Source organism: Pleurodeles waltl, chromosome 4_1, assembly GCF_031143425.1.
Source record: "Pleurodeles waltl isolate 20211129_DDA chromosome 4_1, aPleWal1.hap1.20221129, whole genome shotgun sequence".
Lineage (NCBI taxonomy): Eukaryota > Metazoa > Chordata > Amphibia > Caudata > Salamandridae > Pleurodeles > Pleurodeles waltl.
The window spans coordinates 39,697,445-39,719,607 of NC_090442.1; the positions used below are offsets into that span (position 1 = coordinate 39,697,445).

General features: G+C 44.1%; 2 non-coding genes across 2 annotated transcripts; both read right to left on the reverse strand.

Annotated features, from left to right (window-relative positions):
• Nucleotides 1–15,506: 15,506 nt before the first annotated feature.
• On the reverse strand, nucleotides 15,507–15,579 carry TRNAR-UCG (transfer RNA arginine (anticodon UCG)). The gene has a single exon. It is a non-coding gene; the product is annotated as a tRNA-Arg (tRNA).
• Nucleotides 15,580–17,329: 1,750 nt separating this feature from the next.
• Nucleotides 17,330–17,402, reverse strand: TRNAR-UCG (transfer RNA arginine (anticodon UCG)). The gene has a single exon. It is a non-coding gene; the product is annotated as a tRNA-Arg (tRNA).
• Between the last annotated feature and the right edge of the window lie 4,761 nt (nucleotides 17,403–22,163).

Below are 22,163 nucleotides of genomic sequence, written 5' to 3' on the forward strand. Positions count from 1 at the left end.
ATTTCAATCAACCCAATATATATCATTCAACAATTATGCCTCTGTATCAATATAACTACAACTCGAGACAGAAAGGAATTTAAAAAACAATCTGCCCATTTGAATAACCAGCATAGTTTTAATGACGTACAAATTGGAATGTGACAATTTCAGAGTTCCTCATTCATAAGAAGTCTGTGAGATAGTATCTCAGAAAGATCTCAAGTTTATAGCAAAAATGGTTGTAAGGGTGATTTATACCACACAATTGCAACTAGGTGCCTCAATCTGCAAGAGACCTGTCCTAGACAGATTACACAATTGGGGCAGCAGCAAAGGCAGCAATTGTGTCATTCCTTTATGATTCTTCTCCAGTACTATATTTTTTCTGAGGGACTGTGAGAAAACAGGGCTGATTGCAGAGGCCCCATAACTTTTTGCCCCCATTTTCCTCTTTTTGCTGGTGTTTTCCTGACTTTGTTGGTGCCCTGGGTACTGCTAACCAGTCCCAGGGCCTGTGCTCTGTGTAAAATGGATATGCAAATTAGGCTAATTATAATTGGCTAAGTTAACCTACCTATAAGTCCCTAGTATATGGTAGGGCATGTAGGTTTAGGGACCACAGCATAGGTGGTGCACACCTAGGTGCATTGCTGAGGTGCCCAGTGTCATTTTAAAAGCAAGCCTGCCTTGCTGGCTGCTTTTAAATTGAAGTTATATGCACATTCGACTTTGGAATTAAAGGTACTTCCAAAGTCTTAAACTACCTTATTATTACATATAAGTCACCCCTAATGTGTGCCCTATGTGCCCCTAGGGCTGGGTGCCATGTAACTATAAGCAGGGACTTTATAAAAATAGATTTATAAGCCCTGGTGAGGTAAAAACAGCCAAATTTGTTTTTCCCTCATTGAAGTAAATGGCCTTCATAGGCTAGAATGGGCAGACTTTATTTTAAATTTTAAAGTATCCTTAAATGTTACATACCAAGAATTTGGTATCAAATTGATTGTTGTAATAAATCCCACAACTTCCAGTTGTTGGATTTAATATAACTTGTCCAGGTAAAAAGTTTAGACTTTACCTAAAAAGTTGCCAATTTCAGCTCTGCATTGTTTTTGCTGCTGTGCTCTGATTGGCCAGCCTGCAGCAGCTTCTGCCAGGCTGCCTTGATGAGGTGTGAAGTGGCCAGGCTTCACACAAAGGAATGTGCTTGGGGGAGAGAATCTCCCCTCAGCAGATGGTGAGGCAGGAAGGGGGAGGGCTGCCAAACTGGTCTTCAAAGGCAGAGAAGGACATTTGGAGCACCCAGCAACACCCCCACATCCTGCAACCCCAGACAATTAGGTGCCCCCTTGATTAGATTAGGAGAGGGCAGGAGAGGGGTGTGTTTATGATTTTTAGCCACACCAGTGGGTGGGCTCAGCCAGATGTAACCTCCAAAAATCAGATTCATCCATGTTGGATTTTTAGAGACTGTTGCCTTCTGGGATGGATTTTTGCCACACTTCCCAGGAAGTGGTCATCACAGGGGGACGACCCTGTCCCTGATTGGAGAACCAGGGCCCCCCTGCTTTTCACCCAGGAGCAAGGATAACACTGGCAGACCTGCACCCACGCCTCAGATCCCCACCAAATTTCAAGAAGAAAGAACTTAAGGAGAAGAAGGACTGCCCTGCTGGACCCCTGGCCTGCACCTGGAACCTGCACTCAGAAGGACTGCACCAGCTGCACACTTGGGCTTCACCACAAGAAGGACTTTGCCTGGCTTCAACTGGTTCAAGGAGGGACTCCCTGTTTGCTACAGGTGAAAAATTGCTAAACCAGAGTCCCCTGCACCAACTCCTGAAGAAAGCGACCAGCTGACCACTGTCCAGTGGCCAAAAAGGAGTTTGCACCAGGTGCATTCTGGGAGTTGAAGTCCGCACCCCCAAGGACCATCACAGAACTTCTGGACCCTTGGGGTGAGCTGTGGACCCCAAAAGAACCTTAAAAGAACATCTGGGTGAAGCCCCAGAAGTTTGGAAAAGATTTGAGAATTTTTGGAAAAAAGCTCCAGAGAGGGACCGACCCGCTGCGGAAATTCTAGCCGGCTTGCCTCAACCGCGACCCGGCCTGACTTCGTGGTTCGTCCCGGTAAAGAAAAACATCCAAAAAAGAGACTAAGTCCGAACGTAAAAAGTTGACCGGGACCTCCCAGCCATCGTATCCGAGAAGGGCTCCATGGACGTCGGATCAAGATCCAGGTTTACCCCGGTCGAAGGATTTTCATCTCGAAAAAACGACTAAGTCCGAAGGTAAAAGTCTCCACCGAGGAAACCCACATCGCGTATCCGGACAAGGGCTCCAGGAGGTCGGATTCAACTGGCAGGTTCGTCCCGGTGAAGAAAAACTTCAAAATAAAGACTAAGTCAGAAGGTAACTTTTTAACCGAGGCCTCCCGCGACCTGTAGACCTGCAGGGCTCCATCGCGGTCGGCCTGAAAGTTTGACTTTGCCCCGGTCGAGGTGCAACCAGATGACCCGATTGGCGCTTTTTGTTTCTAAGCGCTAGAAAAGTAATAATTCTTTAAAAATTCATATCTCCGGTTCCCCTGAACCGATTTTAATCGTTTTTGTGTCATTTTAAAGATAAAAATATAAACTATTTTTATAAATTGGTTTTGGATTTTTAAACTGTTTCCTGTGTTTTATTTAATTACTGTTTTGTGATATTTGAATGCTTTACACCTTGTCTCCTAAGTTAAGCCTTAACGCTCGTTGCCAAGCTACCAAGGGTTGAGCTGGGATTAATTTACTGAGACCTAACTGTACCTATGTGGAGGTTAGTGGCTTGTTGCTAGGTGTAGGTACCTACCTGCCCTACCAATAACCCATTTTCCAACATAATTGGAAGCAGCGACGGGATCCTGTACTTGTGTTCAATATCACGTTACAGTTTTGAGTAAAACAAATAAAAAATCCTTTAAATTGTCCTAGTGTAAACATTGTTTTTAATTTTTTTGGGATTAATTTCAATTATTGAATTTTTGTAATTTTTCTAAATTCTTGTTTCCAATTTTTGCAAAAAGTTTTTGTTGACACAAAACTAGGGAACCATGGAGCTTGATCTGGCTAGCCTACCCACACTGACAGTAGTCCAGCTTAGGGGGTTGTGTATTGAAAGAGGGTTGCCTGCAACCAGTGATCTCAGGAAGCAAATCCTGATCACATCCCTGACAGCATGGGCTGAGGCCCAAGAGGTAGAGTCAGAAGAAGCTCCAGAGGAGGGAGAAAGAAGGGAGGATGCAAGCTCTAACCACTCAGGGGAGGGAAGGCATCTGAGCCCAAGTGAGGATGAGGAAGAACGGTCCTCAGTAAACACAGTCACTAGGGGCAGATCCAAAGCTAGTGGTGGGAAGGGGGTCCTTTCAGGAGGAGAGAACCCATCCATCAGAGAAAGAGAGGTGGAGGCCCAGCTAGCATACATAGCTTTGGAAGCAGAGAAGCTGGCCCTAGAAAAGAAAAAGTGGGCATACAAAGAGAAAAGAGATGGAAGCAGCGATAAAGAAGCTGAGGTGTCCATGGGTGGGGGAGTTTGCCCCATATTACCCAAGGGGGTGGTTCCTGCTTTTGTAGAGGGGGATGACATAGATAAGTGGCTGGGGGCCTTTGAGAGGGCACTCCAAATGAGAAGGGTTAGGCCTCAATACTGGGGTTCCCTTTTGTGGGAGTTGGTCCCCAACTCAGGGAGGGATAGGCTTCTGACCTTAAGGGGGGAGGAGGCAGATTCATACCCTAGTATGAAGAGGTGCTTAGCCAAGAAGTTTGGTCTGACCCCAGAGCAATATAGAATGAAGTTCAGGGACACCCAGAAGGTCAGTACCCAGTCTTGGGTTGACTTTGTGGACATTTCACTAAAGGCACTAGAGGGCTGGATTATTGGTAACAAAGTAGATACTTATGAGGGGTTATACAATCTGATCATGAGAGAGCACATCTTGACCAATTGTACCCAAGAAAGGTTACGCCAGCATCTAGTGGACTCTAAGCAGACCAACCCTAGAGAGCTATGGGAGGCAGCTGATGAGTGGTTGAGAACCAGGGTGGTTGTCAAGTCCCAGGGGGGAGACTCCAAGAAGGGGGGGACAGGTCCACAAAAACCTAAGGAGGGAGGTGGTAAGCCCACCACAGAGACTCCCTCTGTACCCCAGAACCCTAAGAAGGAGGAGAGTAAATCCCACTCCCACTCTGACTAGCAGAGACAGTTAGACCCAGGGTTAAAAAAGCTCTTGGACAGTAGGGCTTGCTTTGACTGTCAGCAGACAGGTCACTTCAGAGGAGATGCAGCCTGTCCAAGGAAGGTGGTTAGCACTGGGCTGTCCAGTGTAGCCATAGAGGAGGATTCCTCAGATGATGAAGTCCTCCTAGCATTGTGCTGGGAGACAGGACCAGATGGTAAGCTGGTGATCCCTGAGGGTGGGAGTAGGCACTTCCACCACATTCAAGTGAATGGGATCCCTACCACTGGCCTGAGGGACACCTGTGCCAGTCACACTATAGTGAGTGACCGGTTAGTGACGCCAGACATGTATGTCCCAGGAAAGACAAAGAAAGTCAGGATAGTCACAGGGGAGGTCACCTCCAAACCTGTAGCCATAGTGCCCCTAGAGAGGGAGGGTATCCTTGACTGGATTAGGGTGGTAGTCAGTGCTGACCTCCCCCTAGATTGTATCCTGGGCAATGACCTCCCAGAGGAGAGTCTGGTCCCAGATGGGGTGGTCGCCCAGGGCGCCCCTCCAACCCAAAGTCCTGGGGAGTCAGTCCCTACAGTTAGGAGACAGGGGTCCCAAGAAAAGGAAAGAAGAAAAGGAAGGGTAGGCCACTCTTAAAGAGAGTTCCAGGGAGCCAAAGGCCTTCTGCCCCAGTAGGGGGGGAGCCCAGAGTTGGCACTGGTGAGGCCTCACCTGACCCCAAGGAAGTCCTGAGTAGTCAGGCAGCTGTCCAGATGCAAGGTGTTGCCACTGCACTGACAGAAGGGAGAGTGGAAGGAGGGTGTCTGCCACAGGAGGTGGTAGCCCCCCACTCTAGACAGCAAGAGGGGTGCCAGGACCCCAAAGTTGCCCCTAAAGCAGCTCAGCCACCTGTCAGTGGAGAGCTTAGGGTGTGGTTCTGGGTACTGACAGCTGTCAGTAGCCTCTGCTGGGTGCTAGCCTTCCTGGCAGCAATGTACTTGGCCTGGGAGGCAGACCCCATGGCCAATAGCAAAGTAGGCCCCCTGACCCTATTGGTCATGGTGGGGTTGCTCAAGTGTTGGGTGACCTCTTTGGGTAAGCTAGGTGTTGCCCTAGCAAAGTTTGGAGTAGGGGAGGTGGGCACCTCACTACCCAAGTTGGCAGAGAGAAAGGAGGAAACCCCCCTAGAGGAAAGTTTCAGTTTGAGTTGGGTCCTTTTACTGTTGGGATGGCTTCACTACCCATAGGGAGTGACCCTGACAGGAGGATATAAGGCAGAGTAGGCCCTGCAAAGGGACAGCCAGTTTTCTTCACTGTCTTCCTCGCCTAACAAGCCAGGAAGACTCTCCCAGGGTTGGGCTGAGTCTCCTGGGCGTGTGGGCTGGGGGGGGGGGGTTGTGTGAGAAAACAGGGCTGATTGCAGAGGCCCCATAACTTTTTGCCCCCATTTTCCTCTTTTTGATGGTGTTTTCCTGACTTGGTTGGTGCCCTGGGTACTGCTAACGACTAAGTCCGAAGGTAAAAGTCTCCACCGAGGAAACCCACATCGCGTATCCGGACAAGGGCTCCAGGAGGTCGGATTCAACTGGCAGGTTCGTCCCGGTGAAGAAAAACTTCAAAATAAAGACTAAGTCAGAAGGTAACTTTTTAACCGAGGCCTCCCGCGACCTGTAGACCTGCAGGGCTCCATCGCGGTCGGCTTGAAAGTTTGACTTTGCCCCGGTCGAGGTGCAACCAGATGACCCGATTGGCGCTTTTTGTTTCTAAGCGCTAGAAAAGTAATAATTCTTTAAAAATTCATATCTCCGGTTCCCCTGAACCGATTTTAATCGTTTTTGTGTCATTTTAAAGATAAAAATATAAACTATTTTTATAAATTGGTTTTGGATTTTTAAACTGTTTCCTGTGTTTTATTTAATTACTGTTTTGTGATATTTGAATGCTTTACACTTTGTCTCCTAAGTTAAGCCTTAACGCTCGTTGCCAAGCTACCAAGGGTTGAGCTGGGATTAATTTACTGAGACCTAACTGTACCTATGTGGAGGTTAGTGGCTTGTTGCTAGGTGTAGGTACCTACCTGCCCTACCAATAACCCATTTTCCAACATAATTGGAAGCAGCGACGGGATCCTGTACTTGTGTTCAATATCACGTTACAGTTTTGAGTAAAACAAATTAAAAATCCTTTAAATTGTCCTAGTGCAAACATTGTTTTTAATTTTTTTTGGATTAATTTCAATTATTGAATTTTTGTAATTTTTCTAAATTCTTGTTTCCAATTTTTGCAAAAAGTTTTTGTTGACACAAAACTAGGGAACCATGGAGCTTGATCTGGCTAGCCTACCCACACTGACAGTAGTCCAGCTTAGGGGGTTGTGTATTGAAAGAGGGTTGCCTGCAACCAGTGATCTCAGGAAGCAAATCCTGATCACATCCCTGACAGCATGGGCTGAGGCCCAAGAGGTAGAGTCAGAAGAAGCTCCAGAGGAGGGAGAAAGAAGGGAGGATGCAAGCTCTAACCACTCAGGGGAGGGAAGGCATCTGAGCCCAAGTGAGGATGAGGAAGAACGGTCCTCAGTAAACACAGTCACTAGGGGCAGATCCAAAGCTAGTGGTGGGAAGGGGGTCCTTTCAGGAGGAGAGAACCCATCCATCAGAGAAAGAGAGCTGGAGGCCCAGCTAGCATACATAGCTTTGGAAGCAGAGAAGCTGGCCCTAGAAAAGAAAAAGTGGGCATACAAAGAGAAAAGAGATGGAAGCAGCGATAAAGAAGCTGAGGTGTCCATGGGTGGGGGAGTTTGCCCCATATTACCCAAGGGGGTGGTTCCTGCTTTTGTAGAGGGGGATGACATAGATAAGTGGCTGGGGGCCTTTGAGAGGGCACTCCAAATGAGAAGGGTTAGGCCTCAATACTGGGGTTCCCTTTTGTGGGAGTTGGTCCCCAACTCAGGGAGGGATAGGCTTCTGACCTTAAGGGGGGAGGAGGCAGATTCATACCCTAGTATGAAGAGGTGCTTAGCCAAGAAGTTTGGTCTGACCCCAGAGCAATATAGAATGAAGTTCAGGGACACCCAGAAGGTCAGTACCCAGTCTTGGGTTGACTTTGTGGACATTTCACTAAAGGCACTAGAGGGCTGGATTATTGGTAACAAAGTAGATACTTATGAGGGGTTATACAATCTGATCATGAGAGAGCACATCTTGACCAATTGTACCCAAGAAAGGTTACGCCAGCATCTAGTGGACTCTAAGCAGACCAACCCTAGAGAGCTAGGGGAGGCAGCTGATGAGTGGTTGAGAACCAGGGTGGTTGTCAAGTCCCAGGGGGGAGACTCCAAGAAGGGGGGGACAGGTCCACAAAAACCTAAGGAGGGAGGTGGTAAGCCCACCACAGAGACTCCCTCTGTACCCCAGAACCCTAAGAAGGAGGAGAGTAAATCCCATTCCCACTCTGACCAGCAGAGACAGTTAGACCCAGGGTTAAAAAAGCTCTTGGACAGTAGGGCTTGCTTTGACTGTCAGCAGACAGGTCACTTCAGAGGAGATGCAGCCTGTCCAAGGAAGGTGGTTAGCACTGGGCTGTCCAGTGTAGCCATAGAGGAGGATTCCTCAGATGATGAAGTCCTCCTAGCATTGTGCTGGGAGACAGGACCAGATGGTAAGCTGGTGATCCCTGAGGGTGGGAGTAGGCACTTCCACCACATTCAAGTGAATGGGATCCCTACCACTGGCCTGAGGGACACCTGTGCCAGTCACACTATAGTGAGTGACCGGTTAGTGACGCCAGACATGTATGTCCCAGGAAAGACAAAGAAAGTCAGGATAGCCACAGGGGAGGTCACCTCCAAACCTGTAGCCATAGTGCCCCTAGAGAGGGAGGGTATCCTTGACTGGATTAGGGTAGTAGTCAGTGCTGACCTCCCCCTAGATTGTATCCTGGGCAATGACCTCCCAGAGGAGAGTCTGGTCCCAGATGGGGTGGTCGCCCAGGGCGCCCCTCCAACCCAAAGTCCTGGGGAGTCAGTCCCTACAGTTAGGAGACAGGGGTCCCCAAGAAAAGGAAAGAAGAAAAGGAAGGGTAGGCCACTCTTAAAGAGAGTTCCAGGGAGCCAAAGGCCTTCTGCCCCAGTAGGGGGGGGGCCCAGAGTTGGCACTGGTGAGGCCTCACCTGACCCCAAGGAAGTCCTGAGTAGTCAGGCAGCTGTCCAGATGCAAGGTGTTGCCACTGCACTGACAGAAGGGAGAGTGGAAGGAGGGTGTCTGCCACAGGAGGTGGTAGCCCCCCACTCTAGACAGCAAGAGGGGTGCCAGGACCCCAAAGTTGCCCCTAAAGCAGCTCAGCCACCTGTCAGTGGAGAGCTTAGGGTGTGGTTCTGGGTACTGACAGCTGTCAGTAGCCTCTGCTGGGTGCTAGCCTTCCTGGCAGCAATGTACTTGGCCTGGGAGGCAGACCCCAGGGCCAATAGCAAAGTAGGCCCCCTGACCCTATTGGTCATGGTGGGGTTGCTCAAGTGTTGGGTGACCTCTTTGGGTAAGCTAGGTGTTGCCCTAGCAAAGTTTGGAGTAGGGGAGGTGGGCACCTCACTACCCAAGTTGGCAGAGAGAAAGGAGGAAGACCCCCCTAGAGGAAAGTTTCAGTTTGAGTTGGGTCCTTTTACTGTTGGGATGGCTTCACTACCCATAGGGAGTGACCCTGACAGGAGGATATAAGGCAGAGTAGGCCCTGCAAAGGGACAGCCAGTTTTCTTCACTGTCTTCCTCGCCTAACAAGCCAGGAAGACTCTCCCAGGGTTGGGCTGAGTCTCCTGGGCGTGTGGGCTGGGGGGGGGGGGGGTTGTGTGAGAAAACAGGGCTGATTGCAGAGGCCCCATAACTTTTTGCCCCCATTTTCCTCTTTTTGATGGTGTTTTCCTGACTTTGTTGGTGCCCTGGGTACTGCTAACCAGTCCCAGGGCCTGTGCTCTGTGTAAAATGGATATGCAAATTAGGCTAATTATAATTGGCTAAGTTAACCTACCTATAAGTCCCTAGTATATGGTAGGGCATGTAGGTTTAGGGACCACAGCATAGGTGGTGCACACCTAGGTGCATTGCTGAGGTGCCCAGTGTCATTTTAAAAGCAAGCCTGCCTTGCTGGCTGCTTTTAAATTAAAGTTATATGCAAATTCGACTTTGGAATTAAAGGTACTTCCAAAGTCTTAAACTACCTTATTTTTACATATAAGTCACCCCTAAGGTGTGCCCTATGTGCCCCTAGGGCTGGGTGCCATGTAACTATAAGCAGGGACTTTATAAAAATAGATTTATAAGCCCTGGTGAGGTAAAAACAGCCAAATTTGTTTTTCCCTCATTGAAGTAAATGGCCTTCATAGGCTAGAATGGGCAGACTTTATTTTAAATTTTAAAGTCTCCTTAAATGTTACATACCAAGAATTTGGTATCAAATTGATTGTTGTAATAAATCCCACAACTTCCAGTTGTTGGATTTAATATAACTTGTCCAGGTAAAAAGTTTAGACTTTACCTAAAAAGTTGCCAATTTCAGCTCTGCATTGTTTTTGCTGCTGTGCTCTGATTGGCCAGTCTGCAGCAGCTTCAGCCAGGCTGCCTTGATGAGGTGTGAAGTGGCCAGGCTTCACACAAAGGAATGTGCTTGGGGGAGAGAATCTCCCCTCAGCAGATGGTGAGGCAGGAAGGGGGAGGGCTGCCAAACTGGTCTTCAAAGGCAGAGAAGGACATTTGGAGCACCCAGCAACACCCCCACATCCTGCAACCCCAGACAATTAGGTGCCCCCTTGATTAGATTAGGAGAGGGCAGGAGAGGGGTGTGTTTATGATTTTTAGCCACACCAGTGGGTGGGCTCAGCCAGATGTAACCTCCAAAAATCAGATTCATCCATGTTGGATTTTTAGAGACTGTTGCCTTCTGGGATGGATTTTTGCCACACTTCCCAGGAAGTGGTCATCACAGGGGGACGACCCTGTCCCTGATTGTAGAACCAGGGCCCCCCTGCTTTTCACCCAGGAGCAAGGATAAAACTGGCAGACCTGCACCCACGCCTCAGATCCCCACCAAATTTCAAGAAGAAAGAACTTAAGGAGAAGAAGGACTGCCCTGCTGGACCCCTGGCCTGCACCTGGAACCTGCACTCAGAAGGACTGCACCAGCTGCACACTTGGGCTTCACCACAAGAAGGACTTTGCCTGGCTTCAACTGGTTCAAGGAGGGACTCCCTGTTTGCTACAGGTGAAAAATTGCTAAACCAGAGTCCCCTGCACCAACTCCTGAAGAAAGCGACCAGCTGACCACTGTCCAGTGGCCAAAAAGGAGTTTGCGCCAGGTGCATTCTGGGAGTTGAAGTCCGCACCCCCAAGGACCATCACAGAACTTCTGGACCCTTGGGGTGAGCTGTGGACCCCAAAAGAACCTTAAAAGAACATCTGGGTGAAGCCCCAGAAGTTTGGAAAAGATTTGAGAATTTTTGGAAAAAAGCTCCAGAGAGGGACCGACCCGCCGCGGAAATTCTAGCTGGCTTGCCTCAACCGCGACCCGGCCTGACTTCGTGGTTCGTCCCGGTAAAGAAAAACATCCAAAAAAGAGACTAAGTCCGAACGTAAAAAGTTGACCGGGACCTCCCAGCCATCGTATCCTAGAAGGGCTCCATGGACGTCGGATCAAGATCCAGGTTTACCCCGGTCGAAGGATTTTCATCTCGAAAAAATTACTAAGTCCGAAGGTAAAAGTCTCCACCGAGGAAACCCACATCGCGTATCCGGACAAGGGCTCCAGGAGGTCGGATTCAACTGGCAGGTTCGTCCCGGTGAAGAAAAACTTCTAAATAAAGACTAAGTCAGAAGGTAACTTTTTAACCAAGGCCTCCCGCGACCTGTAGCCGAGCAGGGCTCCATCGCGGTCGGCCTGAAAGTTTGACTTTGCCCCGGTCGAGGTGCAACCAGATGACCCGATTGGCGTTTTTTGTTTCTAAGCGCTAGAAAAGTAATAATTCTTTAAAAATTCATATCTCCGGTTCCCTGAACCGATTTTAATCGTTTTTGTGTCATTTTAAAGATAAAAATATAAACTATTTTTATAAATTGGTTTTGGATTTTTAAACTGTTTCCTGTGTTTTATTTAATTACTGTTTTGTGATATTTGAATGCTTTACACTTTGTCTCCTAAGTTAAGCCTTAACGCTCGTTGCCAAGCTACCAAGGGTTGAGCTGGGATTAATTTACTGAGACCTAACTGTACCTATGTGGAGGTTAGTGGCTTGTTGCTAGGTGTAGGTACCTACCTGCCCTACCAATAACCCATTTTCCAACAGGGACAATTAGCATTATTCCTGGAGAAAATCATAGAGCTTCTACGCATGCATAGTTTCTGCTTTCTGCACGCACACACGCCCTGCACTGCATCTACCCACAGTTCTGTTAAGAATGATTGTGCCGTGTCATATTGTTGCATACGTATTGCATATCCATGGCATTTATGAAGAGGTACTTTGGTATGGCAGAAGGACAGAAAAGTAGCAATGCTGAAGGCATAACGTGACTGATTGTGCAGTTTGCATTGGGCTTTCTTAATGAGTGAGAGTGAAAGGAGTATTGTAAGAGTGTGTTTCCAGTTTGTATGTAAAGATAAGTTGGGTGCTGTGAGAAAAAGACTCAACCATGAAGCTACTCGAACCCTCAATTTTCTGATCCGAAGTCAGACGCCTTATCCATTAGGCCACATGGTCACTGACTGCAATATGCTTGGGTGTTTAGGGTTAGGTGGTATGAATGGATGTGGAACATATCAATTACAGGTGCGCAGGACAGGATCCCATACCGTTCTTCATCTTCTTTCCATCAAAGGAGTTTTTTCAAACAATATCTAGATAATTTCCAAAGTTTCATATCTTATGATGTGCTTTTTTGCCGTTAATCCTCCTTTCTTCTTTTATTGAATACTCTGTTTTATGCTGCAATGGTATTTTGGGATTATTTGAAAAGAGAATGAAACTGCTTTAACAGTAGTTCAGACTTCCCATTTGTTGACTTGCTAATTTGCTCCCTGAATTAGCTTATACAAGTGACATGAACAGGGCCTTGACCTAAGCACGTACCTGAAAGCCTGTCACCACCTCTAGAAATAAAATTCACAGCAGCTCAAAACATTCGTTTTGAAAGAGAATATTTCAAGTGAGTCCAAGTTTAATTTCAATAAAGAAAGCTGTATAAAATGACACGCTGCACATTTGGGTAACCAACATGACACTTTTCAGTGAAGAAGTGGAATGGTTCTGTTGCAATATACTATCACCCTGGCAAGCTGCTACGAGGAAGAGTAAACAATATGATTAGGTTTCAGCAAAAATGTATTAGTTCAGGGTGTGCACCTCCGATAGACTTAAACTTACACACCCTGGTCTGTGAGAGTAGTGCCCTATCCATTGCGGCATTGAGGGTAATCTGCAAGACAGAGTTCCAAAATCATCCTTTCATCTCAGTTCATGGCCACATACAGTATTTCTGCAGTCATTCGTTTCACTTTTCTGTCTTTAATTAAACTGACCATTTTAAACCTCCGGCACCCACCACTTCAATCTTACCGTTTTTGTGCTATCATAGGCTCTTGGAACTTTTGGCAAGTGGACAGAAGCAGTCAGAGAACCACATCACAATACATACTCCTTTGCCTGATACCTTTCACAACAAACTGCTCTTGGAAAAAGACGTTAACCGGTCCTTGCTCTCAGACAGACACAGAAAGCCTATCACCACCTCTACGAACATATTTCAATCAAACCAATATATATCATTCAACAATTATGCCTCTGTATCAATATAACTACAACTCGAGACAGAAAGGAATTTAAAAAACAATCTGCCCATTTGAATAACCAGCAGAGTTTTAAGGACGTACAAATTGGAATGTGACAATTTCAGAGTTCCTCATTCATAAGAAGTCTGTGAGATAGTATCTCAGAAAGATCTCAAGTTTATAGCAAAAATGGTTGTAAGGGTGATTTTTACCACACAATTGCAACTAATTGCCTCAATCTGCAAGAGACCAGTCCTTGACAGATTACACAACTGGGGCAACAGCAAAGGCAGCAATTGTGTCAATCCTTTATGATTCTTCTCTAGTACTATACTTTTTCTGAGGGACAATTTGCATTGTTCCTGGAGAAAATCATAGAGCTTCTACCAATGCATAGTTTCTGCTTTCTGCACGCACACACTCCCTGCACTGAATCTACCCACAGTTCTATTCAGAATGATTTGGGCCATGTCATGTTATTGCATACGTATTGCATATCCATGGCATTTATGAAGAGGTACTTTGGTATGGCAGAAAGACAGAAAAGTAGCAATGCTGAAGGCATAACGTGACTGATTGTGCAGTTTGCATTGGGCTTTCTTAATGAGTGAGAGTGAAAGGAGTATTGTAAGAGTGTGCCTCGAGTTTGTATGTAAAGATAGGTTGGGTGCTGTGAGAAAAAGTCTCAACTATGAAGGGACTCGAACCCTCAATCTTCTGATCCGAAGTCAGACGCCTTATCCATTATGCCACATGGCCACTGACTGCAATATGTTTGGATGTTTAGGGTTAGGTGGTATGAATGGATGTGGAAAATATCAATTACAGGTGCGCAGGACAGGATCCCATACCGTACTTCATCTTCTTTCCATCAAAGGAGTTTTTTCCAACAATATCTAGATAATTTCCAAAGTTTCATATCTTATGCTGCGCTTTTTTCCCGTTAATCCTCCTTTCTTCTTTTATTGAATACTCTGTTTTATGCTGCAATGGTATTTTTGGATTATTTGAAAAGAGAATGAAACTGCTTTGGCAGTAGTTCAGACTTCCCATTTCTTGACTTGCTAATTTGCTCCCTGAATTAGCTTATACAAGTGACATGAACAGGGCCTTGACCTAAGCACGTTCCTGAAAGCCTGTCACCACCTCTAGAAATAAAATTCACAGCAGCTCAAAACATTAATTTTGAAAGAGAATATTTCAAGTGAGTCCAAGTTTAATTTCAATAAAGAAAGCTGTATAAAATGACACGCTGCACATTTGGGTAACCAGCATGACTCTTTTCAGTGAAGAAGTGGTATGGTTCTGTTGCAATATACTATCACCCTGGCAAGCTGCTACGAGGAAGAGTAAACAATATGATTAGGTTTCAGCAAAAATTTATTAGTTCAGGGTGTGCACCTCAGATAGACTTAAACTTACACACCCTGGTCTGTGAGAGTAGTGCCCTATCCATTGCGCATTGAGGGTAATCTGCAAGACAGAGTTCCAAAATCATCCTTTCATCTCAGTTCATGGCCACATACAGTATTTCTGCAGTCATTCGTTTCACTTTTCTGTCTTTAATTAAACTGACCATTTTAAACCTCCGGCACCCACCACTTCAATCTTACCGTTTTTGTGCTTTCATAGGGCCTTGGAACTTTTGGCAAGTGGACAGAAGCAGTCAGAGAACCACATCACAATACATACTCCTTTGCCTGATACCTTTCACAACAAATTGCTCTTGGAAAAAGACGTTAACCGGTCCTTGCTCTCAGACAGACACAGAAAGCCTATCACCACCTCTACGAACATATTTCAATCAAACCAATATATATCATTCAACAATTATGCCTCTGTATCAATATAACTACAACTCGAGACAGAAAGGAATTTAAAAAACAATCTGCCCATTTGAATAACCAGCAGAGTTTTTAGGACGTACAAATTGGAATGTGACAATTTCAGAGTTCCCCATTCAAAAGAAGTACGTGAGATAGTATCTCAGAAAGATCTCAAGTTTATTGCAAAAATGGTTGTAAGGGTGATTTATACCACAGAATTGCAACTAGGTGCCTCAATCTGCAAGAGACAAGTCCTTGACAGATTACACAATTGGGAAACAGCAAAGGCAGCAATTGTGTCAATCCTTTATGATTCTTATCCAGTACTATATTTTTTCTGAGGGACAATTTGCATTATTCCTGACGAAAATCATAGAGTTTCTACACATGCCTAGTTTCTGCTTTCTGCACGCACACACTCCCTGCACTGCATCTAACCACAGTTCTGTTAAGAATGATTGTGCCGTATCATATTGTTGCATACGTATTGCATATCCGTGGCATTTATGAAGATGTACTTTGGTATGGCAGAAAGACATAAAAGTAGCAATGCTGAAGGTATAACATGACTGATTGTGCAGTTTGCATTGGGCTTTCTTAATGAGTGAAAGTGAAATGAGTATTGTAAGAGTGTATTTCCAGTTTGAATGTAAAGATAAGTTGGGTGCTGTGACAAAAAGACTCAACCATGAAGGGACTCGAACCCTCAATCTTCTGATCCGAAGTCAGACGCCTTATCCATTAGGCCACATGGTCACTGACTGCAATATGTTTGGGTGTTTAGGGTTAGGTGGCATGAATGGATGTGGAATTATCAATTACAGGTGCGCAGGACAGGATCCCATACCGTTCTTCATCTTCTTTCCATCAAAGGAGTTTTTTCAAACAATATCTAGATATTTCCAAAGTTGCATATCTTATGATGTGCTTTTTTGCCGTTAATCCTCCTTTCTTCTTTTATTGAATACTCTGTTTTATGCTGCAATGGTATTTTTGGATTATTTGAAAAGAGAATGAAACTGCTTTGACAGTAGTTCAGACTTCCCATTTCTTGACTTGCTAATTTGCTCCCTGAATTAGCTTATACAAGTGACATGAACAGGGCCTTGACCTAAGCACGTACCTGAAAGCCTGTCACCACCTCTAGAAATAAAATTCACAGCAGCTCAAAACATTCATTTTGAAAGAGAATATTTCAAGTGAGTCCAAGTTTCATTTCAATAAAGAAAGCTGTATAAAATGACACGCTGCACATTTGGGTAACCAGCATGACTCTTTTCAGTGAAGAAGTGGAATGGTTCTGTTGCAATATACTATCACCCTGGCAAGCTGCTACGAGGAAGAGTAAACAATATGATTAGGTTTCAGCAAAAATGTATTAGTTCAGGGTGTGCACCTCAGATAGACTTAAACTTACACACCCTGGTCTGTGAGAGTAGTGCCCTATCCATTGCGGCATTGAGGGTAATCTGCAAGATAGAGTTCCAAAATCATCCTTTCATCTCAGTTCATGGCCACATACAGTATTTCTGCAGTCATTCGTTTCACTTTTCTGTCTTTAATTAAACTGACCATTTTAAACCTCCGGCACCCACCACTTCAATCTTACCGTTTTTGTGCTATCATAGGGCCTTGGAACTTTTGGCAAGTGCACAGAAGCAGTCAGAGAACCACATCACAATACATACTCCTTTGCCTGATACCTTTCACAACAAACTGATCTTGGAAAAAGACTTTAACCGGTCCTAGCTCTCAGACAGACACAGAAAGCCTATCACCACCTCTACGAACATATTTCAATCAAACCAATATATATCATTCAACAATTATGCCTCTGTATCAATATAACTACAACTCGAGACAGAAAGGAATTTAAAAAACAATCTGTCCATTTGAATAACCAGCATAGTTTTAAGGACGTACAAATTGGAAAGTGACAATTTCAGAGTTCCTCATTCATAAGAAGTCTGTGGGATAGTATCTCAGAAAGATCTCAAGTTTATAGCAAAAATGGTTGTAAGGGTGATTTATACCACACACTTGCAACTAGGTGCCTCAATCTGCAAGAGACCAGTCCTTGACAGATTACACAATTGGGGCAACAGCAAAGGCAGCAATTGTGTCAATCCTTTATGATTCTTCTCCAGTACTATATTTTTTCTGAGGGACAATTAGCATTATTCCGGGAGAAAATCATAGAGCTTCTTCGCATGCATAGTTTCTGCTTTCTGCACGCACACACTCCCTGCACTGCATCTAACCACAGTTCTGTTAAAAATGATTGTGCTGTGTCATATTGTTGCATACGTATTGCATATCCATGGCATTTATGAAGAGGTACTTTGGTATGGCATAAAGACAGAAAAGTAGCAATGCAGAAGGCATAACGTGACTGATTGTGCAGTTTGCATTGGGCTTTCTTAATGAGTGAGAGTGAAAGGAGTATTGTAAGAGTGTGCCTCCAGTTTGTATGTAAAGATAAGTTGGGTGCTGTGAGAAAAAGACTCAACCACGAAGGGACTCGAACCCTCAATCTTCTGATCCGAAATCAGACGCCTTATCCATTAGGCCACATGGTCACTGACTGCAATATGTTTGGGTGTTTAGGGTTAGGTGGTATGAATGGATGTGGAACATATCAATTACAGGTGCGCAGGACAGGATCCCATACCGTTCTTCATCTTCTTTCCATCAAAGGAGTTTTTTCAAACAATATCTAGATAATTTCCAAAGTTTCATATCTTATGATGTGCTTTTTTGCCGTTAATCCTCCTTTCTTCTTTTATTGAATACTCTGTTTTATGCTGCAATGGTATTTTTGGATTATTTGAAAAGAGAATGAAACTGCTTTGACAGTAGTTCAGACTTCCCATTTCTTGACTTGTTAATTTGCTCCCTGAATTAGCTTTTACAAGTGACATGAACAGGGCCTTGACCTAAGCACGTACCTGAAAGCCTGTCACCACCTCTAGAAATAAAATTCACAGCAGCTCAAAACATTCATTTTGAAAGAGAATATTTCAAGTGAGTCCAAGTTTAATTTTAATGAAGAAAGCTGTATAAAATGACACGCTGCACATTTGGGTAACCAGCATGACTCTTTTCAGTGAAGAAGTGGAATGGCTCTGTTGCAATATACTATCACCCTGGAAAGCTGCTACGAGGAAGAGTAAACAATATGATTAGGTTTCAGCAAAAATGTATTAGTTCAGGGTGTGCACCTCAGATAGACTTAAACTTACACACCCTGGTCTGTGAGAGTAGTGCCCTATCCATTGCGGCATTGAGGGTAATCTGCAAGACAGAGTTCCAAAATCATCCTTTCATCTCAGTTCATGGCCACATAGAGTATTTCTGCAGTCATTCGTTTCACTTTTCTGTCTTTAATTAAACTGACCATTTTAAACCTCCGGCACCCACCACTTCAATCTTACCGTTTTTGTGCTATCATAGGGCCTTGGAACTTTTGGCAAGTGGACAGAAACAGTCAGAGAACCACATCACAATACATACTCCTTTGCCTGATACCTTTCACAACAAATTGCTCTTGGAAAAAGACGTTAACCGGTCCTTTCTCTCAGACAGACACAGAAAGCCTATCACCACCTCTACGAACATATTTCAATCAAACCAATATATATCATTCAACAATTATGCCTCTGTATCAATATAACTACAACTCGAGACAGAAAGGAATTTAAAAAACAATCTGCCCATTTGAATAACCCGCAGAGTTTTAAGGACGTACAAATTGGAATGTGACAATTTCAGAGTTCCTCATTCATAAGAAGTCTGTGAGATAGTATCTCAGAAAGATCTCAAGTTTATAGCAAAAATGGTTGTAAGGGTGATTTTTACCACACAATTGCAACTAGGTGCTTCAATCTGCAAGAGACCAGTCCTTGACAGATTACACAACTGGGGCAACAGCAAAGGCAGCAATTGTGTCAATCCTTTATGATTCTTCTCTAGTACTATACTGTTTCTGAGGGACAATTTGCATTGTTCCTGGAGAAAATCATAGAGCTTCTACCCATGCATAGTTTCTGCTTTCTGCACGCAGACACTCCCTGCACTGAATCTACCCACAGTTCTATTCAGAATGATTGTGCCATGTCATGTTATTGCATACGTATTGCATATCCATGGCATTTATGAAGAGGTACTTTGGTATGGCAGAAAGACAGAAAAGTAGCAATGCTGAAGGCATAACGTGACTGATTGTGCAGTTTGCATTGGGCTTTCTTAATGAGTGAGCGTGAAAGGAGTATTGTAAGAGTGTGCCTCGAGTTTGTATGTAAAGATAGGTTGGGTGCTGTGAGAAAAAGTCTCAACTATGAAGGGACTCGAACCCTCAATCTTCTGATCCAAAGTCAGACGCCTTATCCATTATGCCACATGGCCACAGACTGAAATATGTTTGGGTGTTTAGGGTTAGGTGGTATGAATGGATGTGGAAAATATCAATTACAGGTGCGCAGGACAGGATCCCATACCGTACTTCATCTTCTTTCCATCAAAGGAGTTTTTTCCAACAATATCTAGATAATTTCCAAAGTTTCATATCTTATGCTGCGCTTTTTTCCCGTTAATCCTCCTTTCTTCTTTTATTGAATACTCTGTTTTATGCTGCAATGGTATTTTTGGATTATTTGAAAAGAGAATGAAACTGCTTTGGCAGTAGTTCAGACTTCCCATTTCTTGACTTGCTAATTTGCTCCCTGAATTAGCTTATACAAGTGACATGAACAGGGCCTTGACCTAAGCACGTACCTGAAAGCCTGTCACCACCTCTAGAAATAAAATTCACAGCAGCTCAAAACATTAATTTTGAAAGAGAATATTTCAAGTGAGTCCAAGTTTAATTTCAATAAAGAAAGCTGTATAAAATGACACGCTGCACATTTGGGTAACCAGCATGACTCTTTTCAGTGAAGAAGTGGAATGGTTCTGTTGCAATATACTATCACCCTGGCAAGCTGCTACGAGGAAGAGTAAACAATATGATTAGGTTTCAGCAAAAATGTATTAGTTCAGGGTGTGCACCTCAGATAGACTTAAACTTACACACCCTGGTCTGTGAGAGTAGTGCCCTATCCATTGCGCATTGAGAGTAATCTGCAAGACAGAGTTCCAAAATCATCCTTTCATCTCAGTTCATGGCCACATACAGTATTTCTGCAGTCATTCGTTTCACTTTTCTGTCTTTAATTAAACTGACCATTTTAAACCTCCGGCACCCACCACTTCAATCTTACCGTTTTTGTGCTATCATAGGGCCTTGGAACTTTTGGCAAGTGGACAGAAGCAGTCAGAGAACCACATCACAATACATACTCCTTTGCCTGATACCTTTGCTCTTGGAAAAAGACGTTAACCGGTCCTTGCTCTCAGACAGACACAGAAAGCCTATCACCACCTCTACGAACATATTTCAATCAAACCAATATATATAGTTCAACAATTATGCCTCTGTATCAATATAACTACAACTCGAGACAGAAAGGAATTTAAAAAACAATCTGCCCATTTGAATAACCAGCAGAGTTTTAAGGACGTACAAATTGGAATGTGACAATTTCAGAGTTCCTCATTCAAAAGAAGTATGTGAGATAGTATCTCAGAAAGATCTCAAGTTTATAACAAAAATGGTTGTAAGGATGATTTATACCACAGAATTGCAATTAGGTGCCTCAATCTGCAAGAGACAAGTCCTTGACAGATTACACAATTGGGGCAACAGCAAAGGCAGCAATTGTGTCAATCCTTTATGATTCTTATCCAGTACTATATTTTTTCTGAGGGACAATTTGCATTATTCCTGACGAAAATCATAGAGTTTCTACACATGCCTAGTTTCTGCTTTCTGCATGCACACACTCCCTGCACTGCATCTAACCACAGTTCTGTTAAGAATGATTGTGCCGTGTCATATTGTTGCATACGTATTGCATATCCGTGGCATTTATGAAGATGTACTTTGGTATGGCAGAAAGACAGAAAAGTAGCAATGCTGAAGGCATAACGTGACTGATTGTGCAGTTTGTATTGGGCTTTCTTAATGAGTGAGAGTGAAAGTGAAAGGAGTATTGTTAGAGTGTGCCTCCAGTTTGTATGTAAAGATAAGTTGGGTGCTGTGAGAAAAAGTCTCAACCATGAAGGGACTCAAACCCTCAATTTTCCGATCCGAAGTCAGATGCCTTATCCATTAGGCCACATGGTCACTGACTGCAACATGTTTGGGTGTTTAGGGTTAGGTGGTATGATTGGATGTGGAACATATCAATTACAGGTGTGCAGGACAGGATCCCATACCGTTCTTCATCTTCTTTCCATCAAAGGAGTTTTTTCAAACAATATCTAGATAATTTCCAAAGTTTCATATCTTATGATGTGCTTTTTTGCCGTTAATCCTCCTTTCTTCTTTTATTGAATACTCTGTTTTATGCTGCAATGGTATTTTTGGATTATTTGAAAAGAGAATGAAACTGCTTTAACAGTAGTTCAGACTTCCCATTTCTTGACTTGCTAATTTGCTCCCTGAATTAGCGTATACAAGTGACATGAACAGGGCCTTGACCTAAGCACGTACCTGAAAGCCTGTCAACACCTCTAGAAATAAAATTCACAGCAGCTCAAAACATTAATTTTGAAAGAGAATATTTCAAGTGAGTCCAAGTTTAATTTCAATAAAGAAAGCTGTATAAAATGACACGCTGCACATTTGGGTAACCAGCATGACACTTTTCAGTGAAGAAGTGGAATGGTTCTGTTGCAATATACTATCACCCTGGCAAGCTGCTACGAGGAAGAGTAAACAATATGATTAGGTTTCAGCAAAAATGTATTAGTTCAGGGTGTGCACCTCAGATAGACTTAAACTTACACACCCTGGTCTGTGAGAGTAGTGCCCTATCCATTGCGGCATTGAGGGTAATCTGCAAGACAGAGTTCCAAAATCATCCTTTCATCTCAGTTCATGGCCACATAGAGTATTTCTCCAGTCATTCGTTTCACTTTTCTGTCTTTAATTAAACTGACCATTTTAAACCTCCGGCACCCACCACTTCAATCTTACCGTTTTTGTGCTATCAGAGGGCCTTGGAACTTTTGGCAAGTGGACAGAAGCAGTCAGAGAACCACATCACAATACATACTCCTTTGCCTGATACCTTTCACAACAAATTGCTCTTGGAAAAAGACGTTAACCGGTCCTTGCTCTCAGACAGACACAGAAAGCCTATCACCACCTCTACGAACATATTTCAATCAAACCAATATATATCATTCAACAATTATGCCTCTGTATCAATATAACTACAACTCGAGACAGAAAGGAA